Genomic DNA, 27,607 nt, shown 5'->3' on the forward strand with positions numbered 1-27,607 from the left:
TGCCACCATCACCACCTGCTGCGGCCACTGTCCCAGAGTCCTGTGATGGTACTAAATGACCAGTCCACACCCAGATCATTGCCATCCACAGTGCTGCTCACCCACACACCCCTGGGGACAGCCTAGCTCCAGGAATCGCTGCAGGTGAACATTCCTGGCACCAGGGGTCAGCAGCAACTCATTTATGTGGGCCAGCAAGCCAGGGTCAACGCCTGCTTTCCTCGCACGCACGCGCACGCTGCTTACTGGCCAAGCCTTCAGGCCCTTTGTCTCCTGAGGACACAGAAGGAGGGAATGGGAGGGGGCAAGGGGGGATGGAAGGTGGCCCATCACACCCAGGAGGGGCCTCAGGAGGGCATGGAGATCGACGACCTTACAGAGCTTGGAAATGAGTCAATTTCCACAGAAAGGGAAGGAGCAGCAGAAATGACCAGCCAGGGCAAGAGGGGTCCAGATTGGGGTCAGCCCAGGATGAAGGGAACATAGAGAAGTCAGGGGGCTCCCCAGGCAGAGTCCCAGCAGGTGCCCAGGGGTAATCAAACTGCTTCCACAACACCTGAGGTAAGGCCTGTCCTGTCACTGTTCTTATGGAAGGGGCAGCAGGCTCAGAGGGGGTGCAACTTGCTGCAACAGCCCCCACCCCATGAGGACCTCTGGGAGCACTGAAGCCAAGTGCACACCTGGCCCAGACTGCCTCGCCCATGGCCACCACCGGGCTGCAACCGGGATCTCCTCTGTGCCAGGGCCCCAGCCAGGCTCAGAGACCTGCCCTCCCCAGGGCTCTCAATGGTGACCGCTTAGGATAGCAGGGTTGGCCTGCATGTCCTTCCAGCCCTGTCAAATCAGGCCTCTCTCCCTTTGTCTAACAGCCACCTCGCTGATGGGGACAACTTAGGAGAAAGGTTCTCTGAAATGCAGTTGGTCCCAGGTCCCAAGAGCCCTCTTCTCCCAGATGGCTGCATATGCATCACCTGAACTGGTGAGGAATCCACCTTCCAGTGCTCCCCTGGGGGCTGAAACAGGCCGGGCCTGAGCACCTGTGTTTAATCAGCTCCCAGCAGATTCTTCACTAACAAGGTGGAGAAATACCCACACAACAGGAGCACAGACTCTTGGCATCTTTCTAGCGGGTACGGATGGAGGGAGGGGAGGTTCCCCTGCTGAGGAATGCTTGTCAGCTGGGGCAGGGACAAGCAGGAAGGGGACTGGATCTTGCGACCTGGCGGGGGTGACTAGACCACTGCTTCCCCTTCGCAGAGTATGTGGTTGGCCACCCCCGTGTCCTGGACACTCGTCCTGATAGTTTTCTGCCCTTCATCAAAGACACAGACAAGCCTTGACGACACCAGTGCCCAGAATAGCCAGGGGTAACCAGCCCCAAACATGGAAAGACACCCTGTATGTACTGGTATAGAGTGTGGCCGCCCTTTCCATCCCAGAACACAAACTCCAAAGGAAACAACCACAGTCCTCCTGGCCACGGAGCACCTCTCCTAAAAGCTGGTTTGAGGGGCCACAAATTTGTTTCCGCCCATTAATGCCCCGCGGGGGATCCCCCAGCAGTGTTAGACTTTGGGTGCGTTCCTGACCAAGCAGTGACTAATGACGCTGAGTGGAAAATCAAGTGCACGAAGGTGCAGGCCTGACTGTGGGTTCAAACACAGGTAGCAAGGATATAAAAAGCTCCAAGGGACAGTGTGATTGGTGGAATAATGGCCCCGAAGCTGACCATGTCCTAAGCCCCGGAACGTATGAATCTGTGTTCTTACACGGCACAGGGGAACTGAGGGTGCTAACCAGATGACCTGGAGGCGGAGAGGCGACTCCAGAGGGACAAGCACGTGCAAAGCCCAGCAGGGCCCTGGCAGACTGGCTGGCCGCCCCCGGGGCATGAGAAGAAGCCAGCTGTACTTTGCACATCCATGGGTGGTGTGCATATCTGAACCTGAGAGCCAGGCTCAATCCACTCCCCTAGGGCAGGCGTCCTCAAACTACGGGCCGCGGGCCACAGGCGGGTGTTTTTGCCGTTTTGTTTTTTTTACTTCAAAATAAGATATGTGCAGTGTGCATAGGAATTTGTTCATAGTTTTTTTTAAAAAACTATAGGCCGGCCCTCCAACAGTCTGAGGGACAGTGAACTGGCCCCCTGTTTAAAAAGTTTGAGGACCCCTGCCCTCAGGGCTCCCTGAGGGAGAGCAATTGGAAGAAAGATGTCTCAAATCCTGGGTGGGCAGAGTTCAGTCCTAGCGCCCCCTGGGGAGAGGGGCCTGAGCTCACCTTCCAGACCTTTGAGACCCACGTCAATGGAGTGTAACCGGAGCTGCATCCAACCCTCATCCAACTCCATTCCTGGTCATTTCAAAGGTAACAGCCCTGCAGAGGCAGGGCAGATGGATTGGGGGCGGGGGGTAAGGGCGCTGAGAAGCAGAGAGGAGCTCCCCAGGATGCTCTGTGCTTGACCCAGAGCCCGGCTGGAGGCGTAGAGCTGCAGCCCCCCAAAGCAGGGCCACACCCACGGGGCCTCGCCAACCAGCTGGGCACTTCAGCTGCCCAAAGAGGACAGGGTGGAAAGGAAAAGGGGACACACACACCCCCCTCCATGTGCTTTTACATCAGCAGTTCTCAGAGGGGGCTTCAAGGGACCCTTCAAAGCCCTAAGATCCTTTCAGAGGGCCTGCAAGATCCTGTTTTGATCCATCTTTGCATGAATGTCACAGAAGCCACAGTGGGTATGACAAGTGGGCCTTGGCACAAGTGAGGCAGCTGTACCAGGTGTGGCAGTGCCCCTCTCTGCCCACACGTTGGTTAAGAATGCCCTTGAGGAAACTGTAAAATTTTTAATTGTAATAAATTTCCACCGTTGACCACTGTCTCTTTTTTAAAAATCCTTACCCAAAGATAAGGATTGTTTTATTGATTTTATTTCATTTTTATTTTTTGAGACAGAGGAAGGAAGAGAAAGAGAAATACCGATGGGAGAGAAACATTGATCGGTGGTCCCCTGTAATGTGTAGTGACCGGAATCAAACCCACAACCCTGAGTACGGGACCGTGCCCCAACCAACTGAGCGCCCGGCCAGGGTGAGCACAGTCTTTTGAATGCCCTGTGAGGAACAGGAAAGTGTGTGCTGGCTGCCTTTGAGGACAGCCTTGGGGGGTTGAGTTGCAATTTGAACTCCCTGATATTTTCAGGGAACATCTTTGTCTGATGTGAACAATGAATAACAAAAAGACTGTGCATATTCAGACTTGTGTATTGGGTAGACCCTTTCTAGAAAATAAACAGCCTGTTCCTTTGAGGGAAACAGGTGACAGTATTTGTTGCCACTGTGAAAATTGGAGCTTTCACGTGAAAATTAGAATTTGGGGAATCTTGTATTCATCATGGTCTGCTCAACAGCTTCTCCTTAAAGACTTTTCTGGTGAGATCAGTGGCAATATTAATGAATGTGGATTTTTCTATGTTGTGTGATGAACGATGTCACTCTGGAAGCTCTGCATGACTCAATGAGCCAATATCTTTCAAATGACAATGCAGGATCTCACAAAACCATAAATGGGTAAGATTCACTCACCTGAAGATAAAAGACATTAAAATATAGGAAACAATGAGAATGACAGCTGAGCTATTGTCAGAAAATAATGGAGTCCAGAAGACAACGAAATATAATTTTTAAAGGACTAAAAGAAGTAACAGTCAACCCAGAATTCAACATTCAGCAAAAATATCCTTCAAGAATAGGAGCAGAATAGTCATTTTAAGATAAACAAGAGTAGCAAGCAAATTTGTCACCAAGTTAAAAGAAGTGCCTCACCCCTGAGTCCAGGTGAGGCCGCGCCCCTGGGTCCGGGCGAGACCAAACCAGAGGGAGTCGGACCTGCATTACCACCATCTGTCCACCATCCAGAGCTGAAAAGTCAGTGCCGACATGTACACATAAGGAACTGGTGGACATTGAAATTGGGTCTCAAAAGAACTGTTGGTCCAGAAAGAAACTCACTACAGACTGATTCATTTGCCTGTCAGCATAACTATTATTGCTCGTCTCACATTCGGTTCTTATAAGTATATTTCTAGTAACACATGATCTCACTCATCTAGGGGAAATGATGAACAACATAGACTGATGAACAAGAACAGACCCAAAAACAAGGAGGCATCGATCGGACTGTCGGGCCTCAGAGGGAGGGTAGGGGAGGGTGAGGGTAGCGGGGAGAGATCAACCAAAGGACTTGTGTGCATGCATACGAGCCTAACCAATGGTTAAGGACAACAGGGGGTTGGGGCATCCGTGGGGAGGGGTGTGGGATGGGAATGGGGGGATGAGGACAAATATGTGACACCTTAATCAATAAAGAAATTTTTTAAAAAAAGAAAAGAAAATGCAGGAAGTGCCATAAAAATAAATAAATAAATAAATAAATAAATAAATAAATAAAAGATGTGCCTCAGGATGAAAGGACATGACACCAGTGGGAACTGGGGTCCATATAATGAAAGGAAGCACGGGAACATAAAAAACCATTTCTCACCCTGGCCAGCGTTGCTCAATGGTTAGAGAACCCATGCAGCAAAGGATCTCGGGTTTTATTCCCGGTCAAGGGCACGTGGGTTGCAGGCTCCATCCCCAGTCCTGGTGGGAGCGTGTATGGGAGGCAACCAATTGATGTGTCTCTCTCACATCGATGTTTTTCTCCCCATCTCCCTCCGCCCCCCCCCCCCCCCCCCCCCCCCCCCACCACCACCACCACCGCTTCCACTCTCTCTGAAAAGCAATGGAAAAATGTCCTCGGGTGAGGATTAACAAAAAAAGAAAAAACAACATATCTCTTTCTGGCTTTAAACTTTTTAAAAGTCAAATACCAAAATAAAAGTGATGTCTTAGGTTGATAACTTATGTAGAGGTGTAATTGTGTGTTTCACTGTGCACAAATTACCTCAACGTAAAGAGCAAATAAGCCCACAGCAGGACACTACTGAACGTGAGGGACAAGGCCTGGGGTGCCACAGCCCGAGGGGACCCAAAACTCCCCTTGGAGGGTCTGAGCCCTGCAAGGGTCTCCTGAGCAGCAGCCACATCATGTTTTTTACTTTCTTCCTGAGCACCTGCCTGTCTGTTTCCCATGGACGCCTTATTTGGAAACAGGGTGTTTGCACATACCAGGTTAAGATGAGGTCACACTGGATTTGGGTGGGCCTGATCCAATCGCTGGTGTCACAAGAAGAGGAGAGGACACAGGCACACACAGGGAGGACTCCGTGTGAGGACAGAGGCGGAGACTGGAATCACGCAGGCACAAGCCAAGGAACACCAATGACTGTCGGTCACCACAGAAGCTGGAAGAGGCAGAAGGAACCTCCCCTGGAACTTACAGAGAGAGCCTGGCCCTGCCCACACGTTGATCTCAGACTTCTGGCCTCCAGAACACGGAGGGAACAGATTTCTGTTGTGCTAAGCTACCCACCTGAGTGGTACTTTGTTACGGCAGCCCCAGGACACTCACCCAGGGGCCTTATAACTTTCTCCCGTGAATTATTGTGATTTATGTGCAGATTTTTACCTCCTGTACCAAACAAAAGGTTCCTTAAAGACAAAGCCTGCATTTATTATTATTACACCTGGCACTGAGAAATGGCTGGAGACAGTGGGAAGACGGTCAGTGAAGCCCCTTATGGGCCTTGCACCACAGATGAGGACCAACAAGAAATATTTTGCCAAGGCCATCAAAGGCTAATGTTCCTCAGAGTGCTCATTATTTCTTCTGTGCTTTTTCTTTTCCAAATATTTTTATTGATTTTAAGAGAGAGAGGATGGGAGAGGGAGAAAGAGAGAAACATCGATGTGAGAGCTGAACATTGATTGGCTGCCTCCTGCACAATCCCCACCAGGGATCAAACCCACAATCCAGGCATGTGCCCAGACCAGGAATCAAACTGACAACCTCTTGGTGCCTGGGACGATGCCCAACCAACTGGGCCACACTGGCCAGGGCATCTATGCTTTTTCTTAAAGCCACATTCTGTCAGCATTGCGAGTGAAATGCTCTTATCTCTCTCCCTCAAACCTGCCATGAAAGGCAAGTTCAGTGGTCATCTGGGAGGTGACAGATTCATTATTCAATAAAGCGACAAAAGCGTACATTATTTCAGCCTCAATGTGCAAGATTAAAGAGCTTATAAACTTTCAATTAAAAGATAATGTATGTGGAATGAAATGTGCTAAGCAGAGAGCCAATCCTGTTTAGGGAGATCTGGGGAGGAAGGAGTAGTCCAGTCAGGGTTCCACGGAGCGGGGTCCCATCTGGAAGGACCCAGCTTGCAGAGCTGGGGGGGACTGTCCACACTGGGAAGGGGCTCCACGGCATCCGCTGGCTTTCCAGCGCTGTCTCCCCAACTCTCCCTTACAATTGGTCTCAATAAAGTGACAGGGCAATGATCGCTTCAGTAAAAACTCTGTTTTATACTAAAAGCTCCCTGTTTTTAGGATCTTCCCATGAGGCCGGGCCACTATCAAGCATTTAGCGTCCTATTTAAGAGCACCTGGGTGACATTCTGCCTCCAGCCTGCTTACAGGTAGGGACAGTAAAGCTCAGATGGTTCAGTGAACTTGCCACTGGGCTTGTGAGTAGAGAGCAAAGGCATCAATTCAGGTCCGTCCAACTCAAAGCCTGAGCTAACCTCCATTAAAGTGAGAAATTAGAGCAAAGAGACACACTTCGCCACCTGAGCACATGCTAAGGAGCCACTATTTCTTGTCCTTCCTGTAACCTCATGACATCCAAGCACAGACTAGCCGGTAGTTTTCAAGATCAGAACTTAGTTCAGTGGTTCATACTCACCGTGGTTGGCCACCTACAGTCCCTAAAATAGGCCAGGTCTTCAGCCCCAGAACCTATAAATGTGACCTTATTTGGAGAAAGGGTCATCGCAGATGTGATTACATTAAGAATCTTGAGATGGGGCAATCATCTTGAATTATCTGGGTGGACCCAGTGTCATCTTGCAGATCCTTACAAGAGGGAGGTGTGACACACTCAGAAGCAGAGAATGCCATGGGACCATGAAGGCAGAGACTGGAGTGATGTGGCCACAAGCCAAGGATACCTAGGGCCCCCAGGTCATGATAGAGGTAGGGAGAATCCTCCCCTAAAGCCTCCGGAGGGAGCACAGCCCTGCAGACACCTGGAGTCCGATCTACTGCTACTGATTTCAGACACTGGCCTCCAGAACTGTGAGATTATAAATTTCGGTTGCTTTAAGCCTCCTGGGACACAAAGACACTCACACACTGTCTTACCTCAAAATAAACCCTCTAGTTTTAGCGGCATTGAATCAAGATAGCAGGAAGGACAGCTGCTCAGCAAAGCCTGTTTGAATTATTATTTTCTTGTAAACTCTCTAAAATCATGGGAGCGATTTATTGTAAAAATCACGGGAGTGAGCTAGAAATTTCCCACTGTGACAGGGGTGCTGTGGCTGAGCCCTCGAGTCCCCTCCCAACCCTGGACTTGGAGTCAGACTCTAGGGACACCTGCAGGATGTGCAAGGTATCTGAGCTATCGTTTGCCTGCTGTGAGAGTTCAAGGAGCCCTGATTATATTCAAGAAAACAAAACCCACCGCAGATGCCTTTTGGTTACTAAGGAGACAGAACAATGCAAGCAAGCCAAGCAGAGAAGCCTGGGTTTGGGAGAGACCTTGCTGTGAAGGAAGGACTCCAGGCCCACAAGCATCAGGACAACTGGGGCCCAGAGCTACAGTCGTTAAGTGACCTTGGGCAAGTCCCTTCTCCTCTTGGGGCCTCAGTTTCCCCAGCTGTAAAATTAGAGCTCTGTTCTGGCTTAAGTGGCTCTCAGCCTGTGGGCCTGGACTCTTGGGGGCCTGTGTTTATGGCCATCAATCATATCTGCACCTGCACCTGACCTGCTTACAGGAGACCTGCATTCATTGTCAGAGCAACTCTCCTTCCTCATCACAGATGTTCTTAGTCAACAGACACTTCAGTTCAACTTTCTGGGGTGGGGGCTCTCACGTTAGACTTTTTAAAATTTTTATTTTTATTTTTTTAAAATATATTTTATTGATTTTTTACAGAGAGGAAGAGAGAGGGATAGAGAGTTAGAAACATCGATGAGAGAGAAACATCGATCAGCTGCCTCTTGCACACCCCTCACTGGGGATGTGCCCACAACCAAGGTACGTGCCCTTGACCGGAATCAAACCTGGGACCCTTGAGTCCGCAGGCCGACGCTCCATCCACTGAGCCAAACCGGTTTCGGCGACTTTTTAAAATTTTTAAATCTTACGTTGAGGTCAAGAAAAACCAAGGGGGCCGTGGAGCAGGCTGGAGAGGACAAAGGTTTGTAGTTAAAACTGAGGATAAGTCCTGCCTCCTCTGTGTCCTAGTGGCGTGATGCTGAGCCAGGCATGGAAACTCACCAGCTCCATTTTTTTTTTTTTTCCTGCTCCAAAATCACGGGAGGAGCAGAGGCACATGCAGCCCAGGCTCTGTGCAAACATTAGCTGGGTTGTATTCCCGTTCTAAAACTCCCATTAACCAATGACACAGAAAGCGATTGACCAGAAACCGAATCAAGTGGATCCTGGAATCTATGTTTCAAAAGGATTCGGTCAGCTTGGGCTTCTCCAGGGGGACAGCTCAGTGCTCTGGTGGCCTGTGGCTCCCGGCTCCCAATTCCCCAGTCAAGAAGAGCCAGCACCTCTGGAACTCGATGACACCCTGCCAGTTCCCCACACATGTAATGCTCCTGAACTAACCTCTCATCAGCCTGCTTCTCCGTGCGGCCTCTCCCTGCTCCAGATGCAAGCTGGCCGGTTCCCTCCAACCCCCTTCAGGACACCCTGATGGGCTGGGTAAGAGCAAATACACATCAAGATAGGGGGGAGAAATTTCACTCTCCGGGTGCAAAAAGGGAATAGAACCACCTTCCCACCTTTCTTAGATCATTTAATCTAAGAAACTTGTAAATTCTTGCTCTGCCTCTTTTGAAATGTATATAATTTAAAATATATAAATAAATATAAATAGTAAAACATATATGTTTTACAACCCAGGACTTTCTCTCTTGAAGACCTGGGAGCTGCCTCGTTGAATGAGATCATTAAGAAAAAGGCCCCTACCTCCCAGTTTCCGTGGAGGACAGGATACTATCTAAGCAGGTGCCCAGCTCCCAGCTGCAAGCCTGGACCCTGTCAGAGATAGACGTGTTTCTATCCCTTTAGATAAAGGCAATTAGCTGGCACAGATGGCCCTCCCATTACCAGGTGGATTCAGCGTGAAGTAGGTCTGTTTTGATAGCACATATGTCACGGGCTGCATCTCTGCTAAATGTAAGGGTGGGCTCTCCTATCTCCCATTCCCTAGCAGATGTGACACGCATGACATTCTGGGGCCATGCTTATATCCGGTAGTGAGACCGTCCTCTCTCTCTTCTACCCTGTGGACAGGTTTTCTGGGTGGGCGGGTTTATTTTAATCACATTTCCCCCGATGCAGGTGAGGGTGTAAGCCCGGCTCTGGACTTCTGACTGTGGGCAGTCCCCTGCACCTTCTCAGCTCGCAGATGACAACACGGGTGGCCTGGGGGGGGACGCACATGGGATGATCATTTGAATTACAGTTGACCCTTGAACAACACGGGTTTGAATCAAATGGGTCCACTTATACACAAATTTTTTTTTTCAGTGGACCTGCGTAGTTCAATCTCAAGCTGTTCAAGGTTCAACTCTGCGGTTGGAATCTGAGTGTGCAGAGGGACAAGAATTTTCGGCTGCGTGGGAAGTCGACACCCCTCACCTCCCAGTTGTTCAAGGGTCAACTATACTTTGTACCATAACATATTAGATAAACCTATAAAGGAACTCTTTCCAGTTTTTCTCTTTCCTAGTTTTCCATAATGAGCACATATTGTTTACAGCTGAACATTGGCAGTGATTGTGTTGTGGTCAGGGACACGAATGTAGGCTCCTCAAGGCAGGCACGGGGTTTCTCTACCTCTGAAGCCCCTGCAGTGACTTGCCCTCCGGAGGCATTTCCAGGTGCTGGTGGCCTCTGAGGAGAAGGGGTAGATTCTGAGTGAGTGTCATGAGGCTCCAAGCTGCTCAGAGAAATACTACGCCAAGATGCCTTTGCTCAGGAGCCACAGGTGGGGGGCGGGGGGGAGGGGGCAGGTGGCAGGAAGAGGGCGAAGAAAACAGCAGGCATCACTGGCTGGGAGTCGGGCAGCGACCTGATTCTGCCTGTGTCCATAGGTGATTCTCTCCTTTCTAAACCTCAGTTTCCCCAAAAGTAAACCAGAAGAAAGGAAAATGACAATTTATCAAGAACAGTATTTGCCAGGTACTATGCAAATTAATTTGCATCTATTGTTTATTAAGTGGTTCACGATCTTTTAGTCTCTGGACCCGGTTTACACTCTTACAAATTATTGAGAACCCCAAACAGCTTTGATTTATGTGGGTTGTATCTATAGCTATTTATCATATTAGATGTTAAAACTGACAATTTTGCCAAAACCGGTTTGGCTCAGTGGATAGAGCGTCGGTCTGCAGACTGAAAGGTCCCAGGTTCGATTCAGGTCAAGGGCATGTACCTGGGTTGCGGGCACATCCCCGGTAGGGGGTTTGCAGGAGGCAGCTGATCTATGTTTCTCTCTCATCAATGTTTCTAACTCTCTATCCCTCTCATTTCCTCTCTGTAAAAATTCAATAAAATATATCTTTAAAAAAAAAAAAAAGAAAGGGACCAGAGCACTGAAAACCAAGAGGAAAAGCAACAGGTACACAGGTGACTCAGATGTAGGAGCTATAAGACAGGAGCTTTAAAATCACCAACATGGTGAAGGTGACAGTGATCTGGGAAGGAAAGGACACACTGCTGAGCACCTCCTGTAGCATGTGCCAGAGGGGAAACTGAGGCTTGGAAGTGGGAGTGGCCGGCTCAGGTGAAGGAGTGGGACTTGGGCCCAGGGCTGGTGGCTCTGGGGGAAGGGGTGCCCAAGACCCTTCCTGCTGAGGCTGGGGCTTGCTGCTGTGCACCCCAAGAGGAGCACGGTTGGCACCCCTTCTCTTGGGAAAGGACCCCAAAGGGGCCCCTCAGCTAGCTCAGAAAGTGGGAATCCCAGACCGTTTCCCCTCAATAGCCAGGGGCCCGCTCTTCCCAGGCCTTTAGAACGCAGATTCCAAGCCAGGGCTCCTCCTCTGAGCCCAGGAGGACCCATTCGAATGCAGGTTCCTGGGCCTCCAAATCCAGTACCCAGGAGCAGTGCCATCGAATATGTGTTTTAATAGCCTTCTCCCCCAGAAACTCCAATGGCCACGAGTGTCCTTCTCTTTCTTTACATTTTAATTGTGAAATGTAATAGTATAGAGAAGGTATACAAAAGAGAAATTCATGGTTGAGTGAATAAAGTGAGCACATCACCCCTGCCTTCCCAGCTCCTGCCCTCCCTCCAAGGAGGTTGCCACTTCCCAGCCTCACACCTGCAAACAGCATCCTCTCTCCTGCCTGCATGGGAGCCCTCTATAACCAGGACCCCATGTACTGGTAGTTGTGTGTGTCCTGCTAATTCCACTTGCATCATCATGCTGAGAGACTCATCCCCACTGTGTGTGACTGTAGCTCATCCATGTCCACAGCTGTGTAATATTTCACCATAGGACTAGGCTGCAAATGTTCGTGCATGATGCACTGTCGATGAACTTCTATACAGGAGCTCTGGCTTGGTGGTATTTTCATTAGTTTGGTCCCAAAAATGGCTGATTTCCAGGACCTGGTTGAACAGAGATGAGTGGAAAGGAGAAAGGACTGATGGGAAGAAAAAAGGGTGGGGGGTTGTGGTCCCTAGTGCCTCTGAAACACAGCACCCAGCTCCCCACGGGGGCTGCCTGAAATAGTTAGGAAGGCTATGACTCCACAGGCTGTAGTCACACGGAAGGCTCTGCTGCTCCATCTCTCAACATCCGCTGCTGCCACCCCCAGCCCACCGCCCACACCTCCCTTGCCCTCTCCTCCTGGAGGAACTCCCAGGAATTCAGCTCCATGGACAGCTCCAGGGGTGCTGTCCTCCCTCGTTGGTACTGAAACCACCCTGCTGCCTTCCGTGCAGCCTTCCAGAAGCCACAGACTCAGTGGCTTTGGGAGAGAACAGAATCCAATGGCACAGAACGGGGCTATAAAATTGTCTGCACCAAGGCCCTCATCACAAGAAGTGAAAATGAAGGTCCAGAGAAGGAAAGCAGTTTGCACATTCACGCAGCTAACAGCAATAATGGATGAAACTGGCAATGAAAACTGAGATCCAGTGAGTATTTGTACATCCCAGACGCCTGGCTATCTATGTGGGGACTGCCTCAGTCAACTCACACAGCAGGCAGGTTGAAAAGTAGGATGCTATCCTCCTACCCCCTCTGAAGCCGCAGAGCTGGGACTGAAATATGCTTCTTCAGTCTCATGCTGGGCCCTTCCTCCATACCGCTCCCCTTGCCCTTGATCTTGCGGGGTTCTTTTCTGTAGGACAGGAGCAAGACAGCCAGAGCAGCAATAGCATCCCTGCCCAGCACCTGCATAGAGAGTGCTTTCAATCTGCCTTGGGTTCTCATGCTCACCTGTGGACAGACCACATTTCACAGATTCTCTCATGTCCCCACCTTCTGCGTGCCCCAGGAGTCCTGTAGCCGGCAGCAGTCCTTGCCCCCCAACCACCAGCAGTAGCAAAACAAACCTTAGTGGCATCTCCCAGGAGTAACACAGCTACATAGCACTTATCTATAATAATAAAAGTATAATATGCTAATTAGACCAGACAGCCAAATGACCTTTCAGATGTCCTTCCAGACGACCTTCCGGACAAAGCTGGGGCTGCAAGGGTCAAACCCCTTGCACGAATTTCGTGCATCGGGCCTCTAGTCTATATCTACATATATAAAAGGCTAATATGCAAAGTGTCCCCTCAGGAGTTCAACCAGGAGACCAGGAGTTTGATCACTCGCTATGACACGCGCTGACCACTAAGGGGCAGCATGGAACAAAGGAAGGCCCCGGCCAGGCAGCCGGAAGGCGATGATCTGTCCTGATCACAGGCCAGGCCTAGGGACTGTGCACTGGGCCTCTAGTTCATAATAAAACAACTGGCTGACAAATGTCCATTCAGAGTGTTAAGAACTTGATGCTGTGTCCCCACAGCAGAGATCTGACTGTTAAAATTGATGTCTTAAAAAAGTATAGTGCCCTAACCGGTTTGGCTCAGTGGATAGAGCGTCGGCCTGCGGACTCAAGGGTCCCAGGTTCGATTCCGGTCAAGGGCATGTACCTTGGTTGCGGGCACATACCCAGTAGGGAGTGTGCAGGAGGCAGCTGATCGATGTTTCTCTCTCATCGATGTTTCTAACTCTCTATCCCTCTCCCTTCCTCTCTGTAAAAAATCAATAAAATATATATTTATAAAAAAAAGTATAGTATTTCCCCTTATCCACAGTTTCAGTTACTCAAAGTCTACCATGGTTCAAAAATATTAAATGGAGCCCCAGCTTGTTTGGCTTAGTGGACAGCGCATTGGCCCAAGGACTGAATTTGATTCTGGTCAAGGGCACATACAGGTTTGATCCCTGGCCCTGGTCAGGGCTCATGTGGGAAGCAACCAATCGATGTGTCGCTCTCACATAAATGTTTTTCTCTTTGTCTCTCCCCCTCCCTTACACTCTCTCTAAAAATCAATGCAAAAAAATTTTCAGGTGAGTATTAACAAAAATTAAAAAATTCACATGTGTTAAATTATGCACTGTTCTAAGTAGCATGAAGAAATCTGCCATGCTGCCAGGGAATAAATCATCCCTTTGTCCAGCTCCCCAACCTGAAGTTATTTAGTAGTTGGTCAGTTATAAGGTTGATTGCCATGGTGTCACAGTGCTTATATTCAAGTAACCTTTATTTTACTTACTAATGACTCCAAAGCGTAAGAGTAGTAATACTGGCAATTCAGATATGCCAAAGAGAAGCCATAAGTGTCACCGTGGAAGAAATCCCAGGTCTTTAGAAAAGTCTCTGTGGTAGGAACTGAACTTCCATCCATCCATCATCCATTCTCCCAAACTAGCCTGCAAGGGCCCAAACAGGGGGGTGGGGGAATGCTGGAGCTGAAGAAACAGCAGAAACCCCCAGCCTCAGGCGCAGAGGTCCTAGGAATACTTCCCCCGGGGGCCTGTCAGAGAGGTGGGCAGGCAGTTTGAGGGTCACCCCTGGATGTCTCCAGGGAGGGAAGGAGGCCGAGTGGGGTCAGCACTGGGTCCCCACTGAGGCTGGGTAGGAGCCTGGAGGGGACAGGGTCCACAGGGGTCAGGCCCCTCTCTTTCTCACCCTCGACTGCGTTTGGGTAAAAGCTGTGATGTGATGGGGGGGGGGTCCCACACAGAAGGAGGCGGGGGCTTTCCTGCATCCACTATGTGGCTCTGAGCAAGTGAAAGAGGATTGACAGAATTTGAATGTCTCAACTGTGCTTTCTAGACATCTTCCGTGCTGTGACCTGGGAATGAGAAGGGCTGACGGGACTTGGACGCTAAGACAGCCCGATCCACCCGGAAGCAGTGGATGCCCTGGCCCATTCCCGGATTAAGTAGATCCAGACACCCCAGCCCCAGGCCCATCCAGTGGCCGCCTGTCCAGCACATCCGGGTTGACACACCCTCGGCGGCACCTTGAGAAACAGCAAAGGCGGACCGGCATTGGGTAAACTTGGAGAAGGGAGAGCCTTCTGGTGCTCTCCTCCCAGTTGTTTCCAACATCAGATTTGCCTTTCTAAGAATGCTGCTTTCAGGCCTCAGCTGGGCAGCTCAACTGGTTAGAGCATCGTCCAGATACGCCAAGGTTGCAAGTTCGATCCCTGGTCAGGGCACATACAAGAATCAACCAATTGATGTTTCTCTTTCTCGCTCTCTCCCTTCCTCTCTAAAAATCAATAAATCAATTTAACAAATGGGTAAACATAGATACACATGCTGAGGCGTTGGAGGACAGCCAATACTGATAGGGCACGGATCTCTGACCCTTGAGGGAAGGGAAACAACAAAGTGACATACACACCCCTTCAAGCTGTAGGCTCCCCTCCTCTACCGGCATAAAAGCAGCAAATACAGGCTTGCTGAGCTGAGCAGACAGGGGTCCAAAACAGCTGGGACTTGAGGAGAAACCCTGCAGAAAAGGAGACCAAGATACAAGTCCAAATCCTCTGAGACTGTGGCCAACCCTAAGCTGCCCAAGCCAGGAGAACTGCAAGAACCAGCAGAAAAGAGCACCCGGAGGGTAAGGAGCTGAGCACACATTCCGCAGCCCGCTGTGGCTCTGGGAGAAACAGGTTGCAGATCACACCTGCAGTGCTGGAGGCCGAGCAGACAGTGCAGGCTCTCCTCTGAGGGCAGAAGGTCCACTTTGCAGGAAGACCAGCCACACTCTTGGAAACGGACCAGCTCTTATGAGGCCTAGAAGTAAGCCTTAAGCAGGGCCCAGCGATCTGCTGAAACTACCTGTCTGTAAGAATAAAGTCCCACGCTCTTTGTGAGTACACAATTCCATCCAAATGCCCCCACAATAACTTATCCACAATATTCAACATCAAAAACGTACAAAGCATGCTATAAAAAGGGACCAGAGCCGTAACCGGTTTGGCTCAGTGGCTAGAGCGTCGGCCTGTGGACTGAAGGGTCCCGGGTTCGATTCCGGTCAAGGGCATGTACCTTGGTTGCAGGCACATCCCCGGTGGGGGTGTGCAGGAGGCAGCTGATCGATGTTTCTCTCTCATCAATGTTTCTAACTCTCTATCCCTCTCATTTCCTCTCTGTAAAAAATCAATAAAATATATCTTTAAAAAAAAAAAGAAAGGGACCAGAGCACTGAAAACCAAGAGGAAAAGCAACAGGTACACAGGTGACTCAGATGTAGGAGCTATAAGACAGGAGCTTTAAAATCACCAACATGCCACTTTCTTCATGTCACTCCCCTGCTCAAGAGTCTACTATGGCTCCCTATTGCTCCTCGGGGGGAAGGGGGTTGGTCAAGGTCAATACCCTCCCTTAGAAACAGCTTCTGAAAGTGGAAAGAAAACAGCTTCACCAATCTGTAGATATTATACGTATATACCTGAGATTCACGCATTACAATTTTTAACAATTACAATATTGTATTATGTTACAATCACCTATAAACACCTGGGTCATTTGTATATTTTTTTCCTTTCGGTTATTACTGAAAGATCTTTTTTTTTTTTAATCCTCACCTGAGGATATTTTTCCATTGATTTTTAGGGAGAGTGGAAGAGAGAGGGAAAGACAGAGAGAAACAATGATGAGAGAGAAACACATAGATTGGTTGCTTCCTGCATGAGACTTGACCAGTGCCCGGGCTAGGGAGGAGCCTGTAACCGAGGTACATGCCCTTGACTGGAATCAAACCCGGGACCCTTTGATCCACAAGCCGACGCTCTATCCACTGAGCCAAACCGGCTGGGGCACTGAAAGATCTATGAATATCCTTGTTCATGTTCCCATACACAAAAAAAGTCGCCATTCCATGGAGCAGCAGGATCCCTGTGACCTTTTACTTGCAGACTGCTGACCCCACGAGCAGAGCTTCTGATGCGGTAGTTGTGGGAATGGGCTCAAGAATGTGCATTTTTAACAAATCCCCATGCTGTTGCTGCTGCCCGTCCAGGGACCTCACCTTGAGAAAGCCTGTCTAGGTGCATGCCTGGGATGGAATTGCTGGTCACCGGGTATTGCTCTCAATAATGCCACACTGTTCTCCAACACATTGTGGCCCAGTGTAACTTACCACCCTTGTTAAATTCAGACTCAGTATCCCATGGCCTATCACAGCTCAGTGGTAAATAATGTGAATTCAGGCCACTGTCCTCGACTGGCCCAGTAGCCCTTGTGGGATGGAACCATGCCTGTCAGCACTCAGAATGTGGGGAAATGTGCCCATTAGTATCAGAGTGACTACCAGTGACAGTGATCCCAAGTGATAAAACAAATGTTTAAGTTTCTCTTACATACGTGACAACCAGAGTAACATAATCTGGAGACAGTATTGTTCATTATGCCATAAAAGGCTTGGTTTTGTGGTCCAACTGCCTGGGGTGAAATTGCAACTTTACACCTCTATTTCCCCAACTATAAAGTAAAGCTATCTCTTCATTCCCGAGAGAGAGAGGGAGAGGGAGGCAGCAGGTGTAAAAAGGCCCACTTTACAGAGCAGGAAAGCTGAGGCTTAAAGGAATGATGCTTGCATGCTCACACCCAGGGTTTCTGGCTCAAAGAGCAGAGGTTCAAGCCCATGATTCAGAGAGACCTAAGATTCTAATCCCACCTTAGTCATTTTCTTAGTCTTTCTAAATGCTCCCCCCTAATACACACTCACTCCAGATGTTGCAAACATTGTGATTAGCAACTCAGTGCCTGGCCCAGGACCTGAGCCAGGGTTACAGGGTGACCACTGCAGTCCTGCCCTCCAGGAACTTGTGCCTAGCTGCAGAGACAGACAAGGGGTCTGGGAGGAGGCCCATCCAAAGTGAGGCATGAAAAACAATTAAAGGCTAGCCAGATGAAGTGGGAATGGTGTTCCAGCCAGCAGGAGTGACATGTGCAAAGACATGGGAGCAAAGAAAAGTGTGGAGCAAGTCAAGGGCAAAAGCCCCCAAAGGGCTGGTGGGTGGGATCATAAAGAACAGGTACATCGGGCTCCTGTGTTTGGGTTTCATCTGGAGGCAGAGGGAGCCACTGGAGGGGCCTCAGGCTGGATTGGTAAGAGTGGAACCAACCTCAGATTACAGAAAGGTGGCTCTGGGTGCCCGAGGGAGGATGGAGAATCAGGGGCAGTGACAGAGCAGAGAGCCAAGGGTACAAGCTGGAGCTGTGGCATTAACCCTGATAGGTGGTGATGGTGGCTGGAACCAGAGTCAAAGGAAATGGAGAAAAGGGAAGATTCAGTTAGGAAGTAGAGCTGTGGACAGGAGTCCTGCCCCCTTTTCCTCTCCCCCAAGTCCCTTTTCCTTCCTCACCCAGCCCGTCTACCTTCTTCACCCCCACCTCCTCTCAGCCCTCCCCCTGCATTTTCTCCCCTTCTCTCCTGTCTCCCTTCATTTTTCTTCTTAAAAATAATAGCTTGCCCTGGATAGTGTTTCTAAGTGGCTAGAGTCCCAGTCCTCGTACTGAAGGGTCCCGAATCCCAATCAAGGACATGTACCTGGGTTGCAGGTTCACTCCCCACCTCCAGTCAGGGAGCATGTGGGAGGCAACAAGTCGATGTATTTATCTTACATCAATGTCTGTTTGTCTGTCTGTCTGTCTCTTTCTCTCTCTCTCCCCTCCTTATCTCCCTTCTACTCTCTCTGTAAAAGCAATGAATAAAATATTCTCAGGTGAGGATTAACAAAAAGCAAATAACAACAATAATACACCTTTATTAAGGTACTAGAGGCCCAGTGCATGATTTAATCATGCACCTGGTGCACCAGCGGGCTGGCTGTCCGCCGGTGCCCCAGGCCTTCCGAAAGCCTCCGGCGCTGCGGAGGCTTTCGAAAGGCCTTGCGCCGGAGCAGACAGCCGGCCAGGTCCCCCGCTTTGGCCTTTGATCGCGGGGGACCTGGCCGGCTGTCCGCCGGTGCCCCAGGCCTTCCGAAAGCCTCTGGCGCAGCCATGGCACAGACGCTGAGCTCGCGGCACCAGTGGCGCCGCGAGCTCAGCGTCCTGCTGGCCCAATCAGCTACCCCGGCCACCCTGAGTCCCGCCCCCTGCACCTCCTGCTGGCCCAATCGTGGGTGTAGCGGAGTGATGGTAATTTACATATTACCATTTTATTATGTAGGATAATTTAGATGCCACAAAATTCACCCCTTTTTAAAGTGCACACCTCAGTGAGTTTTAGTATATTCACAAAGCTGTACAGCCATCACCACTACCTAATTCCAGAATGTTTTCATCGCTCCTAAAAGAAACTGTACCCATTTTTCGGTTACTCCCTACTCCCCCTCCTTCAAGCCCTGGTAACCACTAATCTACTTTGTGACTCTATGGATTTACCTCTTTTGGATATTCCATGTAAATGGAATGTGTTAGTCAGCTTATGCTGCCATAACAAAATACCATAGATTGGGGACCTTAAACAATAGAAATTGATTTTCTCCTAGTTCTGGAACTTGGAAGTCCAAGATCAGGATGCTGGCATGATTGGGTTCTGGTCAGAGCCCCCTTCTTGGCTTACAGACTCCACCTTCTTGTGTCCTCAAGGGAGAGACAGAGGGAGAGGGATCTCCCTCTGATATATCTTCTTAGAGAGACTTCATCCTATATAATAAAAGCCTAATATGCAAATCGATCGAACAGTGGAACAACCGGTCGGCAAGGGGCAGGGCCAGCGACTGGGCAGCACCAGGCCAGCCAAGGAGGATGTCAGCAGGCAGAGGGAGAGCATGGTGATCGGGGGCGGAGGGGGAGGGCGGCGGTGACTGGTGGTGGCAGTGGGGTGATGAGGGGTGGGGGCCAGACATCCCCCGAGGACTCCTGGTCTGGGAGAGGGCACAGGCCAGGCTGAGGGACCAAGGGACCCCCCTCCCAGAGTGCATGAATTTTCATGCACCAGGCCTCTAGTTTCTTTATACGGCTGAAAAATATCTCATTGAATGCGTATACCACATTTTATTTACCCATCATCAGTTAATAGACATCTAGGTTGTTTCTACTTTTGAGCTATTGTGAATAATGCTGCTATGAACAATTTCATACAAGTTTTTGTGTGCACATGTTTCATTTATCTTGGGTTAACTACCTAGAAGTGGCATTGATGAATCATATGGTAATTCTATGTTAATGCCCTCATTTCTTCCCTTGCTCCTTCATTCATTCGTATAACCTGGGGCAAACATCTATGAGTTCATTCAATTATACTGTGGGCCAGACACTCATATTTGTGGGAGGAATAGTGGCAGGCTGCACCAAGGAAGTTTTCCTGGAGGATGAAGATGGGGTGAGGAAAGGCCTGCTCTGCTCACCATACCCCCAAACCCTGTTACCCCCAGAACCACCTATATAATTTGCAGGGTCTAGAGCAAAATGAAAACCTGGCCCTCTTCTTTAAAAAATGATTAAGAATTTTAAGGCAGAAAGGTTCTAGGTCAGTGGTCGGCAAACTCATTAGTCAACAGAGCCAAATATCAACAGTACAATTGAAATTTCTTTTGAGAGCCGAAAACCTACTTCTGCGCATGGGCCATGAAGTTTCAATCGCACTGTACGTGCTCGCCCGCATGTGGTAGTTTGTGGAAGAGCCACACTCAAGGGGCCAAAGAGCCGCATGTGGCTCACGAGCTGCAGTTTGCTGACCAGGGTTCTAGATGATTCTACCTGAGTGGTCTGGAGTGGGGGAAAATTGATGGAAGGGGGCCACCTATGTTCTACCAGGCTTCCAGAAGCCACCTGAAGTGGGGAGCCCTGGCTACCTGGAGTTTGCAGTCCTGAGACACAGAACTTGGGTCTGGGGGGCTGGGAACTGAACTTTAATCTCAACTTGAGGTCTTTGGTCCTGGAAGACTCTTGATGTTCTGGAAAGCTATAAAAAGATTCTTGATGTTGGAAAGCTGTAAAAGTACTCCAAATACCACATAATATCCTTCTGATCATGAAGAGGTTACATAGCGTTAAGCTGATCACATTTAAAAGACACGGAGCTGCTGAAACCAGTTTGGTTCAGTGGATAGAGCATCAGCCTGCGGACTGAAAGGTCCCAGGTTCGATTCCGGTCAAGGGCATGTACCTTGGTTGCGGGCACATCCCCAGTAGGAGGTGTGCAGGAGGCAGCTGATCTATGTTTCTCTCTCATGGATGTTTCTGGCTCTCTATCTCTCTCCCTTCCTCTCTGTAAAAAATCAATAAAATATATATTTTTAAAAAAGACAGAGCTATTTAATCTGACAGAAATAGTTTAAAATTTTAAGCTTTGATATTTGAACTCATCTCAAAAATGATTTTGTTAAAGTGATTATATTTAATAGAGCATAAGCTATTTAGTACCGTTCTGGAAATACTTTAAAATGTTTATTCTTTGATATTTAACCTCAGTGTCTCAAAAATGATTACTTTTCGTTGGGTGCTTACCTCTAACAGAACGAAAGCTCTTTAATCTAACGGAAGCTGTTAAAACTCCCGGGGCGAAACCACCCTCCCTGTGCAAAGGGTGCACCTCCCACCCAGTACGCAAATCCGCGGTCACGTGATCACGCGACTCCGTAAGCCCTCGGCCAGACTATGCGTCATGTGACCACGCGACTCCGCAAACCCTCCGGCAGACGTCGTCTGGCGGCCGCCACGCACGGGCTCCGACTCGCCCCCGGGGGCGGGGCCTCCTGAGGCGCTTGCGCAGTGAAGGGTTCGGGCGTCCGCCGCGCGGGGGCGAGGAGGCGAGGAGGCGCGGAGCGACCGCGCGGAGGCCGGAAGGAAGCGGGCGAAGGGCGGGGCAAGCGAGGGAAGCGAGGGAAACCCGCTTGCCCGTAGAACGACCGTCGCGGCCTGATGACGTCGCACAATGGCCGGCCCCCGCGGGTAGTGGAGCCCGTTTGTTCCGCTCGCGTCGCGCCTCAAGCCGGAGTCTGTAAGGAGCGGAAGGGCCGAGGGACGCTTTCCCCGCGCCGCCCCCTCCCCAGCGGAACCGTGGCCCCCTCCCTGTCCTCGCGCTGAGGTAGGTGGCGGTGCGGGTGGGCCGGCGGGAAGGAGGCCGAGACGGTCAGGCGGGGATCGTGGTGGCGGCGCGGAGCCCAGGCCCGGGGAATCCGCCGCCTCCGCCTCCGGGCAGCGCTCCGGACTGCCCCCTCCCCTCCCCCCCCCCCCCCGGCCGAAGCGTGGCTGATGGACCCAGGGTAGAGGACGCTGAGACAGGCACGATCCCGCGTTCCGTCCGCGGGGAGCTGGCCCGGGGGGCCCTGGAACCCCTCAGAGCCCGAGCTCCCCGCGGCTGCCTCCGCGCCCGGCGGTGGGGTTGGTTCTCCTAAACCTGTCATTTCTCTTCCGGGACATTCGCGTGGCACATGTTTGTCGTCCACAAAGGTGGGGGGTGGGGGAGCACGTAGGTTCTCCTTCCAGAGGCGGCTTTCCCGGACTGGGAATGGGCTCTTCGGGAACTTTGAGCTTTCTGAGCCTCCTGGAACTTGCTCTCAGCTTCCCAGTGTGCACAGGTTGGAGGTATTGGCTGTGCCCCGAGACGCACCCCACTCTTCCTTGCCCCTTTGGTTTGGAGCTCAAAGAATGCCCGTCCTTGGTATAAACCAACTACAGCTACGATGCTGGAAGAACCTACTTCCAGGCTTGCTCCTGCTAAAACTTAAGTTTTCCTAAATACTAATGACAGCCGAGTTTGCTGGGTAGAGTGGTTGATCATTTTAAATACCAGCAAACTCAATGGCAAGAGGAGATCAGTTGTCGCATCTCTTTGGGAAAAATAGAAGAGGGTGTTTGACGTGTCAAGTACTGTTTAGAGACATAGCCAGGGCTCTCATCATTTCTCCCTTGAGACTCTCTCCATGTATATCCCTCGGAGTGGTCCTTGCCCAGAGAAGAGGTTGGGATTATGAGGGTGAGCCTGGATGCAGGCTGATTCCCACTTCCAAGCCCTGAGAAGGGATCTTTGCCTGATAATTTTACAGTCTGATATGTGTGGAGCCCAGTCAGCTCTGGTAACCAAATGTGTCCCTAAAGCTGGAACTCCTCTCTGATTTGGGGTGGGAAATGCTCAAACTCTGTAAGAAAGCTCTGTGGACTCACTCCAGAGAGCAAACAGGTAAGCTGTGGCCTTGCTCATGTTTAAAATGTTTTTTGGTTTTTTTCTTTTTTACTTTTTCAACAGCTACAGATCATTTCAAGGTGAGTGCTTCCTCCCTGAGTTTTTTTTTGGTGGTCAAGCTTAGTTTGGGGGTGGTGTCTTTCACAACCTTGCCAGCCTTCCTTTAGATGTTGTATGTACATGATGTTATGAATCAGAATTTTAACCAGATGTACCAGAACTTAGGCATTCAAATAGGGACTCCTCTATTTAAAATTGTTAGCCTGAAAGGTTATGCTTGTATGTCATTGGTGCTCCTTTGCCAAAGCCTCCCGTTTTGGTAGTAAAATAGGTAAGCCATACGAGGAAATATATCTTATTTAATAGTCACACCCCATGTTTGACCCAAAATTGTCTTACCTTGGTAACTCACCTCACTTACCAGACCAGGCTCTGAATGTCCTCCTGCAGTTTCTCAAAGTGACCCACCTTGAGAAAGGGAAGATTTGCTGCCACTGAGAGCTCCAGGAGAGGGTTCTGCAGGTTCTGAAGGTTCCTCAAAAGAGAAGTTCCCAAAGTGTTCTGTCCTTTAGCAGTGCCGTTGGAATTGGTGTGCAGCCTCCAGGGTGATTGCTGGGAAATGAGACAGCAGCTGCTATGCTTGAGTTCTGGTATAGTCTTCTAAAAATTAGGTTCTTAATTTAAATTTATTTCTGGAATGTAACAGGTAGTTTATCAAGTAAGGAGATTTTGTCATTCCTTCATTCAGCAAACATCACTCACCATCTGCCAAATGCAGTAGGCAGTGGAAACACGGTGATGAATACTTGTTAATCTGTTCTCTAGGCAAGTTCACCATTTTATGGATAAAAGGACAAAAGAATTAATTCTAAACTTTACCAAGAATCCTCTATTACAGGATGCTTGTGTGAGAACAAACAGTAAAATCTGTGTGCCTGGCAGTTAGTGAAGACGTGACCAGAGGACCCTCCATTTCATTGTCTACACTTAATAGGCCACCTGGTTTTCCTAGCACCTGCCAGAGAGCATGCACTTAGTTTTTTGCCAAATTGAATTAATCTCAAATTAATTTAGGACACAGACGCCTAGAGAGATGGTTAACCTGCCCAGAGCAGACCGTGGAACACAGCCATCTTTTGACCCCCAGTGACTCTCCTCTTCATTGCAGTAAGGTTGACTTGGGTTGCTTCTAATAACAGGGAGATAGATTCTTTGGCATATTTCTCTCTGCAAGATGTTCACCTGTGAGCAGCCTCAGATTATAAACTCCCCGGTGATCCCACAGGGCCTCCTAAGGTGACTAGATATCCCCATGTGCCTTGGACAGTCCCTGTTCATGCTTGTTTTAATTGTTAACAGTGCCCCCTATCAATCTCAAACGTTGCAATTTAGACAGTAAATTACAAGGGAGCTCTGCTACCAAGTGCCAGATGTTTGCTGAGTCCAGGGAATACAGAAGTGAGTGTGAGCCTTTCCACTGAGGCACTTCGTGGGGTACAAGGGGGCCTTCCAACAGGCTTTGCAAACACATAGTCTCAATACAGTGTGGTAAGTATGGATACATAACAGAATAATGTACAATATACTTAGGGCAAGAGTTCTTAATCGGGGGGTCATGGGTGGATCTCAGGAGGTTTTGAATTCCCTAAAGTAGATGATAAATTGTGTGTGTCCAGATTTTTCTAGGGAGGGAAGCTGACACTACATCTTATTCTCAAAGTAATCCTTGCTCCCAAAGGCTAAGCACCGCTGACATAAAGAGCACCAAGCCTTGCCTGATAGTAGCAGGTGCACTCAGGACCTTTGGCTTCACCACCCGTCTGTTCAGTGCTGAGAACTACTTTTTGAGAGTTGGGAAGTTATCTTTGCACCCTTAGAATGTTGAAGTAATTTCCATAATTCAAACTGTGGAGGACATTCCTATTTAGTTTAAGTATCTATGATTCAAACTTCAGCCAAGTTTAAAATCACACAATGGTGTCATAGATTGGACCTCCATATGATTATCACTATTTTTTAACTAGTAGTCTGTATCAATATGTTAACTTACTTTTATATGAAAAGATGTGTTTTGGTTCAAGAAGGGCTAAGATAGGAGTATAGTTGGATCAGCACAAAACTTAAGAAGGGAGAAAAGAAAAGCAGGCAAAGTCTACAGGTGCAGTAGAAGTCCACAGCTAATGCATGAGCTGTGTTCCAAAAAAGAATTTATAATATCAGTTTGGAACTCAGGTCCCATTTTCCTATAGGAACAATGGCAAAAAATGGGGGTTAGTTCCTAGGCAGGGAGCCGAAGCTCATTTGCTGCAGAGTCTAGGGCTCTGGGATAGTACTTGCTTGAGGTGCAGCTCTAAGTTGCAGTCTTTGGATAGCCATTCAGTGGCTATGTAGCCTTGGTTTTCTTATCTATGAAGGGGACCATCACTTATTTGGAAGGTTGATGTGAGGAAATTGATCAAGCTCCTGACACAGAGTAGTGATCTCTCAGTAAACAGTGGTAGCTGTTGAATTTTTGCAGAAGTTTTTTTTTAAATAATATAGTCTTGCATTAAGTAGATTGTCAGGTATTTGTTGCAATGAATTACTACTGAGTGCAAGAGACCTGAACTGAACCTGACAGGGGTGAAAGGAGTATGACTATTGGAAGTTGAGGATTGCCTTAACTCACCTTCACATTCAGTTTAAATTAAAACATGCTGGGCAGTCCTGGCTGGGTGGCTCATATACAAAAAGTTTGGGAGTTCAATTCCTGGTCAGATTGCATACGGGAGGCAACCAATCGATTTTTCTCACATGAGTGTTTCTTTCTCTCTCTCCCTTCCTCTCTAAAAAAAGAAAAAAAAATCAATTAAAAACATATCCTTGGGTGAGGATTAAGAAGAAGAAAAATGTGCTAGGCACATTATCAGGCTCATGTCATCTAATTGTTGCAATGGTCTTGTATGGTAGATACCGTTATCCCCATATTTGAGATGAAGAAACTGAGGTCTGTCTAGTTTACATAATTTTCCCCAAGATCCTTAAAGCTAGGAAGCAATAAAGTTGGGGGTTCAAGTTCTGCCTCAGAAGTGCACACTGTTTGCACTAGCCCATGTACCCCCAAAAGATACAGTATACCAAGAGATAAATGTCCCATGTTACTTGCTCACTTCTTGGATTATTTGAAGTTTGGCCCTCTTTTTTTTTTTTTTCATTTCTTACTCTAATGTAAAAAGCAATTTGGATTGGATCTAATCAAACAATGAAACCAAAACAAACCACTTTGCACCTGGGCCCAGAAAGAGGGCTGTTATCAGGTTATGAGAGTTTGTGGCTGTGAACAGATAGTATGTTGCAAGGCCAATCACAGGCTTGGGGTGGGAGGAGGTTCTGCAGAGTATTAATTGTGTGATTTTTTTTAAAAAGAACTAGTTTGAAAGGACATTCAATTTTGGTTGGTTATGAGGTAGCGTTGTGTCAAGGTCGCCATTAGTCTATAAAGTATGAAAATCAGGATTTGGTTTCAAGTAGTGATGTATATAGGTTCAGTAATCAGTTTCATGTGACTGCCTGCCTACAAGATACCAGGTGCTAGCTTAAGCAGCTGGGGAGATGAAAGTCCCTGCCCTTCTGTGAAGATTTCTTATATACAATGTAATAAAAAGTATGCAGAGATAGGCATAGGGCAGTGGTCGGCAAACCACGGCTCATGAGCCACATGCGGCTCTTTGGCCCCTTGAGTGTGGCACTTCCACAAAATACCACGGCCTGGGCGAGTCTATTTTGAAGAAGTGGCGTTAGAAGAAGTTTAAGTTTAAAAAATTTGGCTCTCAAAAGAAAGTTCAGTCGTTGTACTGTTGATATTTGGCTCTGTTTACTAATGAGTTTGCTGAACACTGGCATAGGGTATCATGCACAAAGGAAAATCTTATGTGTTTTATTAATATCATTAACCAAGGGACCAGCTGCCTGTTTGCCAATGGCCCTTGGCTGATTGCTGTAACCGTCCGCATCCTCTGTCTAGAACAGTTAAGAGTATATGCGCCTTTAACAGCCAGCCCTGTCCTTAGTAGCTTTCTCATCTTTGCTGATGCCCTGGACTATAGAAGTGTGCTTTGTGCAATGACAGGCTCTGCCTGAACAAGGAGGCCGGGAAGTCACAGGAGTAGTCTTGAATTTTCATTTTCAGCAGAATATATCATACAAGGAATAACTTTTTAATAATTTTCCCAAAGTTCTACCTCCGGGTAGTGTAGTTTGAAGACTAAAAATTGAATCATTTTCAAAACTATATATTTAAATGACTGAATGAATTGATTGGTTCATAAATTTCTCTTATTGCTAACCACTTAATTTATTTATAAAGTGATGAATTATAAGTGATTTGTCCTAATGTGTGCTAAATTATAATAATTTACATTATCAGCCCAAAAGGGGGAAAAAGAGGGGAGTATCTGTAATACTCTCGACAATAGATTTTTTTTAAAAAGCAATAGAAGATTTTCCTGATAAATGCAAAAATAAAAAAAATATCCCCTAGAAAAACAACTGTAGGTGTAGTTATGTAATTACATAAAATAATTACATATTTAATTATGTGTGTACTAGAGGCCTGGTGCATGAAATTTGTGCGCTTGCGGGGGAGGTCCCTCAGCCTGGCCTGTGCCCTCTCTCAGTCCGGGAGCTCTGGGGGAATGTCCAACTGATGGCTTAGTGGGCCTAACCGTCAGTTGGACATCCCTAGCATTGCCACGGAGGCGGGAGAGGCTCCCACCACTGCCGCTGTGCTCAC

The 27,607-nt window shown here is 48.6% G+C and overlaps 1 protein-coding gene across 5 annotated transcripts in view; it reads left to right on the plus strand.

Moving 5' to 3' along the window:
• Positions 1 to 21,548: 21,548 nt before the first annotated feature.
• ZC3H18 (zinc finger CCCH-type containing 18) overlaps positions 21,549 to 27,607 on the plus strand; it is a 64,854-nt gene continuing 58,795 nt past the window's right edge. For 2 of the 5 annotated variants that reach the window (XM_079800562.1, XM_079800564.1), the window contains exon 1: positions 21,549 to 21,738. The gene's annotated coding sequence lies outside the window, so the exon portion shown is untranslated. Of the gene's footprint in view, positions 21,739 to 22,899; positions 22,917 to 27,607 lie in introns of all 5 variants that reach the window. The other 3 variants (XM_079800565.1, XM_079800566.1, XM_079800563.1) reach the window with 2 other exon arrangements.

Source organism: Cnephaeus nilssonii (assembly GCF_951640355.1).
Source record: "Cnephaeus nilssonii genome assembly, chromosome: 20".
In the NCBI taxonomy this organism is placed as follows: Eukaryota; Metazoa; Chordata; class Mammalia; order Chiroptera; family Vespertilionidae; genus Cnephaeus; species Cnephaeus nilssonii.